The sequence below is a fragment of the Bidens hawaiensis genome, unplaced genomic scaffold (assembly GCF_021521415.1).
Source record: "Bidens hawaiensis isolate Kalapana, Puna unplaced genomic scaffold, B.hawaiensis_p1.1 tig00015979_1, whole genome shotgun sequence".
Classification (NCBI taxonomy): domain Eukaryota; kingdom Viridiplantae; phylum Streptophyta; class Magnoliopsida; order Asterales; family Asteraceae; genus Bidens; species Bidens hawaiensis.
Genome location: NW_027492441.1, coordinates 46,570 through 58,468, shown reverse-complemented (window position 1 = coordinate 58,468; position 11,899 = coordinate 46,570). Strand labels below are relative to the sequence as shown.

Below are 11,899 nucleotides of genomic sequence, written 5' to 3'. Positions count from 1 at the left end.
ACAACGTTTCTTTTATTAAACACATATTTTATTACACATATATATCACAAAAGATATATATATATATATATATATATATATATATATATATTTCATAATACATATACGTATATATATCGTTCCAACGATATATATATAGATCATCCTATCTTTATTTCAAGAACGTTTCTACGTTCTTTATTACATAATATTTACACAAAACACATAGGATTACATTAACACACATCATTCTCTTGTCACATCCATCATCTTCAATCCCTTATGAACTTCTTCACAACCTTGGTTAATTTGTTGCGTTTGCGAAGAAGTGTTTCTCCCATCTTCTTTTTTTTCTTTCCTTCTTCAGCCACCTTCTTTCTCCATTCATCGGTTTCATTAGGGCATGGTCCAAGTGCTCTTCATATGACTGCGGGACTACGTTGGGGTATCCGTATTGTGGAGGTAGGTCGCGGTAACCCAATGTCACCATTTCGTAGTGATTCCTTGGTTCTGGATACGGAACGTAAGTCATGTCGGATGAAAGGTAGAGGTAAGTTTTTGCAGCTATGTTTTGTTCTCGGATCTCATTAGCTTGCTCTTCAATTGATGGAATTTCTCCTTGGAATGGTGGGAAGCTTGACGAAGCTTGGTTCTTGAGTTTCTCGAGATATTGGACATATGGATCTACGGAACCATAGCTTGGGTTTTGGGAAGTGAGTGATCCATCCATTGATGTTGATATCTCGTTGGGACTATCGGGATGCTCTTCTTCCGGTTCAGTCTCTTCCTCAGGATCCTCCTCTTCTTTGGGATCCTTCTCTTCTTCGGGGTCCTCCTTTTTTCGGGTTCTTCTTCTTCCGGTTCATCTTCCTCCATGGGTTGTGTAGTTTCATTCACCATCGAGGGCATTTAAAAACTCTCATAGGACATCATTATTCTCATCTGGGGCTTACGGGACGGCCCTTCACTTATGTTGGGTTGAGAGTTGATTTCATTGGTGGTGGAGCTTCCAGTATGCCACCTTCGTTGATCGGAGTGGCATTGCATCCAATCGGAGGATGGGGATTTTGGTTCTTCTTTGATGGGTAGGTTGGGAAGGAAATCATATGTTGGGTGAGGGTTTGGTGGTAGGTATTCAGTTGGGTAGTATTGTGGTATTTCCGAGGGTTGGTAAGTGGGGATCTCTGATGGGTGGTATGTGGGGATTTCAGAGGGATGGTACATGGGCATTGTTGGTGGATGGAAACTTGAGTGCCTTGGTGGTTCAATTCTTTGTTTTGGTGGATTATCGGGAACATTGATTGGATAATGTCTACTTCCGGGATAGTATACCGGTTTGGTTAAGTCATGTTCCACATCTTGGTCAAAGTATGCTTCATAGTAACCATCACTCATGTTGTCCTCGGGAAAAGGTTCGGCGATTCCGGCCTCTTTAGCTTGCGCACATAATTTTCCATATAAGTCTTGAAGGACATCTAACATTTTGGGTGGTTTAGAATGTAGAGAGGGAAAGAAAAGGTTACCAGCCTATCTTATCCCTAAAACACATAAACAATTATTTCCTATACTTGGATCGAAGCTTGGGTATTGTTTTATGATACCCAATTCGCTAAGATCGATGGCTTTGATACCAACTTGTCACACCCCCATTTAAGGCCTAGGAGTATGACCAACAGTTGATACGTCAATTGTAAATAAACCAGAGTTACGTTATAAGCGGAAGACTTTATAAAACTTTAAGGATCAAAATGTAACATATATATATAAATATATATTCAAAAGACGGGATTATAAAATACACGCTTAAGTTGTTAACAAAACATTACTTGTTTATAATTACAAACCACCATTTTTAATATGTTAAGTTATTAAAAAATAAATTCGAGCCATCGGATTATAGCACTTCGACATTCCAAGCGCTAATCTTGTTCACCTGCAAAATGTAAATAAAATACGTTAGCAACGAATGCTGGTGAACACACTAACGCAAAAATATTTTCTTTTACTTTATTATCCCTCGAGACTACGCCTTGCCTCGGCCCATCGTGTCTTAGGAATAACAAAGTTAAAACAACACATTATAAACTCGAGCCTCTACATTAGGACACCTCAGCAAACACCGCAGCGTTCAACTTAGTTAAGTACCCGTAAGTATACACATGGTCGTGGTTCTTATAGGAAAGCGTCCTATGACCAAGCGTGGTGCTATGTGCCCACCGCGTACTACCACATATGTAAGGATCCAGACACACATATACTACAGCCTGAGGGCTAGACTTATACTCTTATTTATAACGGTTTTGGGAACACATAGTTCCTTGTAAACAATTTTCATATAACATGTTTGACTCATTTGAAAACAAATTTATAAAAGTTTGGGGGTGTATTCACCTTTTCGCTTTGGGATCGGCTTCACTCACCGTCCGAGGGTCTTTCCCGTTTTATCTCGCACCTATAGTACGAGTATAAATATTTGTTAGTCGGATATACAATCCGGCTTAAGACCTTTAGTCTTGTTCTATACCTCAATGAACCTTTAGTTCATATATCTCATTTACATGAAAACCTTTAGTTTAAAAGTAATTATAAACCTTTAGTTTATATAAAAACCCGACGTTTCTTCTTCTCTAAGAAACGTATTCCTTTTTCTTTTATTATTTAAGAATACTCGTTATTGCTTAAATAATAATTCCATAACAAAGAATATACATGTATATATACATATTTACAATTCATTCTTTTATTATTTTCTTTGTTACGTTTATATTTCTCTTTATCGAGGTATCGAGTATATCCTCGACTTTAAGGTTTAAGCCTTTATTATATTCATTGGCGTTTAAGCCTTACCTTAAAGGCTTATGAAAACCCTAATGATTCGAGCATCACTCCAACGCCGCTTCACTTCTCGATCAATTCTTTTCCCGACACGCAAATCGATGAACGCCAATCTTCAACACACGTTGGCACGTTTTCCGAGACTCATCGCCGTAATAAAAAATGCCTTATTGGTATGTGGGTGAAGGGTGGCACACACTTCGAGGAATCATAGGTACACAAACGAGGGATCGGGGCACGCTTATCGAGAAAACAAGGCACGAACTTCGAGGTATGATAATATGGTTAGAGAGATGTTAGAGAGAGAAAGAGATACTGAATTTTGGTGTGTGTAATGGAGATCCCGACCTTGCTATTTATAGGCAAAAATTTGGATCCCATCGCGGTACACGATGGGCTCCTTGACACAAGTCGCGTTGCGCGACGTAGATTCGCACAGTCACATGGTAGACCTGCCACGTGGCGACCGTGGCATGCGTTGTGCCACGTGGCGACACGTGGCAGCAGATGGTGCCAAAGTGTGCCACGTGTCAAGACGTGTCAGACCACGTCATCGCGTTACGCGATGACGTTAGGTCAATAGCGATCGCGTATCGCTATTGACTTCTTCCAGAAGTTTGACCAAGCCCTATCGCGGTACGCGATGGGCTTGTCTTTTGTCACGTCGCATATCGCGATAGGACAATAAAACAGAATTTTCATTTTTAACCCTCAAGTTTGGAATTTGGCAATTTTAGTCCCTAGACTTTGGAAAGTTTACATTTTGAACTCGAAAGTTTTACGATGTTACAGTGGAGTTGCACGGATGTAACGACGATGGCGAGTAGCGGTGGCTGAACAGCGGCGGTGCGGAGCAGCGACATGGTCCTCTTTAGGTGGGCAGGGGCTGACCGACAATGGCTTCCGGCGGGAGCTGTATTGTTTTCAAGAACTTTTCTGAAAATTATGCTTTTCAAGAACTTTTCTGGCAGCAACTATATTGTTTTCAAGCTCTTCTGAAACTGGTCCATTGAGAACATAGAGCTTCTTTGCCATTATGAGAAATAGTCTCAAATTGCGGTGCCCTTCAAGAAAGTTGGTGCCATTTAGTTTTCTTTCTCAAGAGTGATCTTGAGGGTGAAAGAGGAGGTATTTTCAGTTGACATCTGTTAAATAAGCAAAAATAATATAGTTAGTATTTTTTATGTTTTAATCCTTTTATCAATGACCCATTAACATTAATAAAATAGAAACTTGAGAATCTGGCTTCTAGTTAGTAATGGCAGTTGTAACACACAAAATTAGTAAGTGGTTAGGAAGTGTAACAACAATTGCCAATTGTGAATAAAGCACAATTCTCGGGTATGATGCCTATTAAGACAACATTTATCTAGGGTGAGCAGAAAACCGAATTAACCGAACCGAAACCGAATAATCGAAAAAACCGAACCAAAGCATTAACCGAGGTTAATTTTTTTGGTTTTTTAGAAAAATGATTTTTGAGTTTACGTTCGGTTATCCATTTTAAAAAAATCAAAAAAACCCGAACCAAACCGATTAATCGAACCTATATTTTCTACGTGTTAATTTAATATGTTATGACCGGAAACAAAACACCAAAAAAATCTACCATTGACGGTGATGAAGATTATGAAGATTAAGTCTAAACTTTGAAGATGAATAAGATTATGACTGAAGATTAGGGCTAAACTTATAGTGTATTTTTTGTTAAGAACTTTGTTGAATTTTAAACTCTACTACTCAAACAACATTGTATTTGTTTGGTTCTACGTAACACGTGCCTATTTTTGTATATTGAATTCAATATATATGAGGTACTCTATGTTTTTGAATTCTTTTTTTTGTAATGTCTACTCACAATTAAAAAAAACCCGAAATCAAAAATAACTGAATAACCAAAAACTGATCGATTGGTATTCTAAAATAACCGATAGTTGCGGTTTCGGTTTGGATTTCACCCAATAACCGAGCTGTGCTCACCTCTACATTCATCTAATTAAATACGTTTAGCCTCATCTATGCCCACCTTAGTCTCCAAACGGTTGTCGCACGTAACAGAAGAGTAAAGTAATAGTCTCCCAAGTATAACTACTTGTGAAAGGGTCGGGTGTGTCAACGAAACTAATGTATATAAAATTATACATATTTTTAGCATAAAATAATCTCTAAAAACTGCAAATTTCTATCAAACAATATAGCTCAAATAGCTAGTTATCATGCTAAAATGTATTTTCAGGTAAACCCAAGCCTCAAACGAAGAAACAGACCAAAAGCTAAAGAAAAATGAAAGAAAATCCAAGAAAACAAGGAAGCACGCCCCCGTGCCTCCCTAAACACGCCCCCATGCTTTCCTATGCAAGAAACGACAAAAATCTGCAAGAAAAGACAAAATACTGGACATATGGGCACATGGCCGTGCCTCAGAAGGCATGGGGTCGTGGTCACCTTTCAGAAAAAGACAAAAGAAATATAACGAATGACCAAAAACACGAAACCGTGCCTCTGGAAGCACGCCCCCGTGGTGAGTCAGCATGTACGATCTGACAGAGCATTTAATGCAACTAGAAACCTGGACACGGGGGGCGTGCCTCATGGAGCAAGGGGCCGTACCTGAGTGCCCAGACAACCTATAAATAGAGGAGCATGTTGCACTCATTTGGTGTGCTTGAAGAAAACTTGTATACAAGTTTCTCTTATAAAAACACCCACATTGCACTCATATTGAAGATCTTGTGGAGATTTTGAAGGCTTGGAGGCTATCATCATCACCATCCATCCATCATCATCCATCACCATTGAAGAAGGAAGATTTATCCATATTTGGTTAGATTGTTATAGCTTAATCATGTGTTTGTTATCTTCATCTCTTTCGATGTTCATAACCATGCTCATTATGAACTAAACTCCATTTACCATCTAATTTCTATGAAGAAGCTTTGTTTTACTTGATGATTATCTTAAATATGTGATTTAGTTTGGTAAAGTACATGGTTATCTTGCAATTATCCTTTGATGAATAATGTTTTATCACTTTAACTCAATACATCAAGGTTGATGATTAACAATCATTCATGTTCTTGGAGACTATAAATGGTAAAAAGAATACCTTGATAATTTATTCAAGATAAACATGGATCCTTATATTGTACTTAGAAATGATGAGATATAAGCTATGATCTATTTCTCTAGTTTTTGATAATTATAAAATAACATTGTTAACACGCTTGCTTAAGTTATCATGCTAGTTAAAGAAATCATATGTTAATGGAATTTTTAATTATAACCTAATTAAATCAACCATGGGGAGGTTGTGTGACTAAACTATAACCACCCGAAGTTGTTAGAATTGGTATTTGATAAATAGAAGTCAATCCTAATCTTTCTACTTTACCAAACTACTTGCCTACTTAAATTGACATTCTCATGGTAGTATGAGATTAAGCAAGGGTGGACTTGAAAATACGCATGGTACTTTCTTTTATGTCATAGAATATGTTCACTTAGAAATGAGGGACTATTTTATCATATATTATTAGGGCAAGTTTATCACATGTTTACTTAGTAATCACCAAGGAAGAATGGAGTGGATTCTTGATCTTAGATGGTAACCTTCATATAATTGATTTACTCATTTCGAATTTCTCTTCTTGTCACCTACATATTTTATATATAATTATTTCTATTTTATAAAAAAACGTTTAAAAATCAACTCCAAAATGATTAAAACCTTCTGATTGAACTAAAATGAAGACTCATTATTAGAAACATTTGTGTTCACGGATCGATACTTGGTTCTTACCAATACTATTCTACATATACGATAGGTACACTTGCCTATTTTGTGTGTGTTTAGTCTTAGTAAAAATCACTTTTATAAATTTAAAACACGATCTTGTGCGAAAGCTAAATCTCTCATCCGTAATATTTTATAAGCACACGCACAAACAACATCAGAAACCCTTGCACCTTGAAGGGATATGCTAAAAATCAAGTGCGGTATTGTGGCTCCAAACACTTGAAGTTTCGCAGTATGTCTCAAGTGTAACTTATAGTAGGATGACATACACTATTGATTTAAAACTGGGATTAATTTTAAAATTTACCGAATAAAGTAAAAGTCCAGTTTTACTGTATTAATCGGGACAACTTGATGGACTCTTTCATTTCTCATGACACTTAGTTTTAGATAACCTATTAAAACTAAGTTTATCGCGATATGGATAACCAATTTTAAGTTAATAGTTATACTATTAAGTTATTAGTTTTTGGAAAATCAAATTTAGTTTAATTTTGCAAAAACATAATTGGTTAATAAATTTATTTTCAAACATTTAGTATTAGGTTGGTGATGTTATAACTAATTATAATAAAGCAAGCAACCACAATAGCAAACAAGAATATATAAATCTTAATTGGCCAAGATTAATGATTGATCTTGCTAGAGCCTATTAGCAAGATCAATCGGATCAAGGGTTCACAACACAAAATAACCGCAATGATGGACTCTTGGTGCATCCCATCATCTTTAGTATCTCCCATTGACTTCAAGAACTCCATGTCCTCGTCCTCGATTTTTCCTTCGGGTCTTCGTCTTTACAACATTCAACCAATACTTATAATGAAAAACTAAACCCTATCTATTATAATTTTGAACCATCAAAATGGCCAATAACCATCAAATAAAACGGAAGGAAATACAACTTTTGAACTATCCATATGGCCAAAACCCAAAATAATCAACCAAACACACAAGATCGGGCAATCCTTTTGGTCAAATAATATAAACAAAAGTTTAACCAAACCAATGTTTCCCTAAGTTTTTACCTAAATCAAAAACTTCAACAACCTTGAAGTTTGTGATGTAGAACCGGTCAAAATACGGTTTCAACTCGTATGTTGTAACCAATGCTCTGATACCACTGTTGGGTTCAAGTGGTGATCAGTTAAGGTTTAACGATTAAACTTGGTTTTAATAAAACAATCGGAACCACAAAACAAAAGACCCACAAATCTCTAAGATCTCTATATCAACAACCCAACAACAACCATAACACAAAAAACCATCTCGACAGACACCACCCGGGTCAACCCAACAATGTTAGGTGAAGCAGCCGGAGACTCAAGTCGGAGTAGAAGTAATAGACCGCGGCAGAGCACCGGTCAGAGTGTCAACAGTCGGCAGAGCAGGCGAAGATGCCAACGGAGATTCCGTTGGAGTGGTTATCGGAGACACGATGGGTGCGGTGGTCGGAAAAATGGTCGGTGATTGAGAGAAATCGCAAATTAAGGGTGGTGGACTGGAGATGGCGGAATGATTTTGATTTAGGGTTTGAGGAAAGGGGAAAGTGTTTAAGGAAATGTTTTAACCTGTTTTCTAATATGGGTACTAAGACCCGTGGATAATCCCCATAACTCGCGAATTTTATATGTTTAAATCAATGAAAAGCCATAATTTTCAAATTGAGCAATTTGATGGCACAAGAGAAGAGTGAGGGTGGGGGTGGGGGGGCGTGATGCCTCAAAATGTATGCAATTATATATATGGATTGATTATTAAAAAAGTCAAAAATAAAAATTATTATATCATATAACTAAATTTACATATTACATATATAATTTTTTACTTACACAAAATTTTTCAACCATATGTAATACGAGCTCTAACCTAATCTATATCTATAATATATAATAAATAAAGGAATCTAATGACACATGTCATCACCAAAATGTTCCTTACAAAGTTTTCTCTCATCTCTCTCATATTAAATTTAATTCTCTTTTTTATTAATAATTTTGTATTTCAGTTTTTCTTTTTAATCTTTCATTTTCTCTTGTTGATAATTTTTTCTTGATTTAAAAAGTTAAATATCAGCATAAATATGTTATTTTATTTTATATAAATATATTGTATTATTATTAATATTAAGTTTTAATAAGTAACCAATTTTTATATTGATTTTGAATAATAATTACAACATTTAACGTTTTAAAATCTATTATATATTAGTTAATTAATATTAAGGTTCTTTAAAATATGGTATTATTAGATGAAGAGATAAGATTAACTTAAATTTAAAATTTCAATAAACTTTAAATTATTAAGTATATATGATCGTTTACTAAATTAGAAGTTTTTTTCTTTCAAACCCTTATTAGACAAATTCACTATTGATGTATACTTAGTGTTTATGTTAATTTAAATGAGCTGGTTTCTTTAACTGGTTAAAGTATCAAACATTGTCTAGGTCAAAATAGTTTATGATTAGAATGAGTTTCGGTCACGGGTTGGTTTAAAAAGTAACCATTTACAACTTCTTTTTTTAATTGATTATTTAATAAACTTATTATTTATGTTAAGTTCATCATCCTAAAAATTCATAAAAATATTAACAATAGACTACATGTTTTGGTTTTCAGATGGATAAGACAACTTCTTATCTTTGGAATACAAATGTTAGACATTATCACACTGTTATTCAGATAACAAATTGACTTTGTGTATCCTTCTATTATTAAAGATTTCAAAAATATAGATTTCTTTAGTGAACGGGTTGTATTTGCCCCAAAAATGAGGTCGTTCAAGAAATTAACAAACGTTAGTTATCCATGTTTTCGGGAGATGAATAATATTACCATTTTTTATATGGTATCTATCAGATATAAAATGATACGTTACAAGAAAGTATTAGTTTTCTTATGCTTTAAATGACCTTAAAATCTAAGGTTGTCAAGTCACATGTTAGTTCTAAAAGCAAATGTTGAAGAAATGCTGCTTAAAATATTAATTAGAATATTTTAACCCGTGTGCTACACGGGTAGGTAACCTAGTATTACAATATATCAAGAGATGTTATGTAGACTAGCTGGAATTATATATCTAACGAAAAGAAAATAAAGAAAAAGATTTAAAAAAATATTAATAATTGAGAAATCTTTATATAAAAATAAGTTATCTTAAAAAAAAAGCTAAAAAGAAGTTTAATAAGCCGTGGAACCTAATTCGGCCCAAACAACATGTTTAGTATTCAACTGAAAATCCTAGGGTTTTTGCGCCTTAACCGACCATCATATTCATATCACCTCTATTTATGCCTCATCGTACAACCAGCTAAGTTATCTTACAACCACTATTGTTTTTCAGTTAAGTTTTTATCTAGTTTCAATTTCCAGTTTACATTATTTATATGTTTTTTTTTTTAATTTTTTATCGCTATGAGGAAAATATAACCGCTCCAGATACAGATTTTTTTGTGGATGATGGCAGCAATACCTCTAAGAAGTTCTGAGCGATAAATTAATTATTGTTATTAATATAGTTATTATTCTTATTGTTTTGTTTTAATTGATATATATGAATGAAGGTAAGCGAGGTGACGATAAAATTCAATGGTCTGTCAATCCACTGACAAATTTTGGTTGATGTTAAACATTGAATCCCGATAGGTTCCGATCGCTATATTTTATTTATTTTTTTAATTTTAATTAACATGGCATATGATGATTCTTGATTTAACAAATGGGTAATTTGCGACTGAAAGCGTTTTTTGATGCTACAACACCTTGGAGAACTGATGCCGATTTTTTAAATTAAATTTTGTATTTGTAATTTATCTTTTTTTTATTTACATTTCTTTGGTGAAATTAAATTGGTGTGTGAAGAACATACATTGTAATATGACTTTTATTATAACCAGAAAATTATAACTCAAAAACTTTGAATACAATAATGCTTGAGATACATAATTTTAGTAACTTGGTCAACGAGTTATTACTTGGTCAATTACCATTAGAGTAAAAGATTGAATCCCTGTTTGTTTCAACAAAAATTGAGAATTGGTTGAAGCTGTTGCAAGTAAATTTGAAGTTTTCTAATGTAGGATGATTATTTTGTTTGGCACTTTTTAGAAATCATAATGTATATATAATGTGACAAAATCATATGTAAATCGTGTAGCATGAAAAGACTCGTTTAAATATTTTTATGTAAACGTGTTAAAACAGTTGAGGGGTCGACATTTTAAACTCAAGTTGTAAATGCTATTTGTGTTGATCGCTTATAAAAAGTAGGTCGGTCTGACAGTTTTAAATTAAATGGGTTATATAGGTCAAGTCATAGGTTGATAAATGTTGCAATAATACCATGTTTTGATATCTGAACAGCAACAGATGCAAAACGAATGCTACTCATAAAACTTCTGACCAAATCAAAGTTTCTATTGGATCTTCTTAAGACATTTGCCGTCAAGTTTGCTATTTACGACTAACTTCAAATACTCGGGTTCATCAATTGTCTTATCTTACGCGTCTTTTCTTTAACGAGCTCGGGCAAATGCCCGATCATCGTTTCAAGGCATGGACAATGGAAAGCCACAATTAAGAGCTGCTCCTTTTCAAAGTCAACTACAGCCCTATGCTCATCACTCTTATAAATATCTGTTTTAATTCAAATACTCTTAGGGGGGAAGGGGTGGTGGATGTGATGCAATATTTCATCACACACCTCACCCAATCAAATGGTGTCACATCACCAATCCCAAATCCATCACATTCTGATGGATTTTGTTAGGGGTGGTGGTGTGGTGTGGTGGTGTGTGATAGGAACCATCACTTGGAAATGGTTAACGTTTTCTTCATTGGCGCCATCCGTGCATAAAAGCTAGAACTAATTAGTTTTTTTTTTTTTTTCAAAATTTCTGAAGAAATGGTTAACGTTACTCCGGTCCCAAGGCCAGTAAGCGACCAAGAAACCCCCGTAACCACAACCCCAGCAACTGGGGGGAACACCGGCGGTTATACAAATTTTACGAACACTACCCCGATTACCCAAGCCGGGACAAGTGCAGTAAACAATATTTCACTGGGGTTCACTGATGCCCAGTTGGAGAAACGGACGAGGGTCCCTCGCCAAACACTCGATCAAGTTAAGGCGTGGGCCGAAGCACGTCAGAAAGAGTTCCAAGCTGAGTTGGATGAACGCTTGCGTTCACTTCAACAGGCTGACGAATTCGGCAGTACTCGCCAACATCTCAACATGAACAGTGAGTGCGAGTACTCGGACGATGAGCGGGAAGAATCCGATACCGAC

The 11,899-nt window shown here is 35.2% G+C and overlaps 2 non-coding genes across 2 annotated transcripts; both read left to right on the top strand.

The window, feature by feature from the left end:
• The first annotated feature begins 10,179 nt into the window (after nt 1–10,179).
• On the top strand, nt 10,180–10,268 carry LOC143550284 (small nucleolar RNA snoR14). The gene has a single exon (XR_013138300.1). It is a non-coding gene; the product is annotated as a small nucleolar RNA snoR14 (small nucleolar RNA).
• Nucleotides 10,269–10,299: 31 nt separating this feature from the next.
• Nucleotides 10,300–10,394, top strand: LOC143550283 (small nucleolar RNA Z101). The gene has a single exon (XR_013138299.1). It is a non-coding gene; the product is annotated as a small nucleolar RNA Z101 (small nucleolar RNA).
• Nucleotides 10,395–11,899: the final 1,505 nt, after the last annotated feature.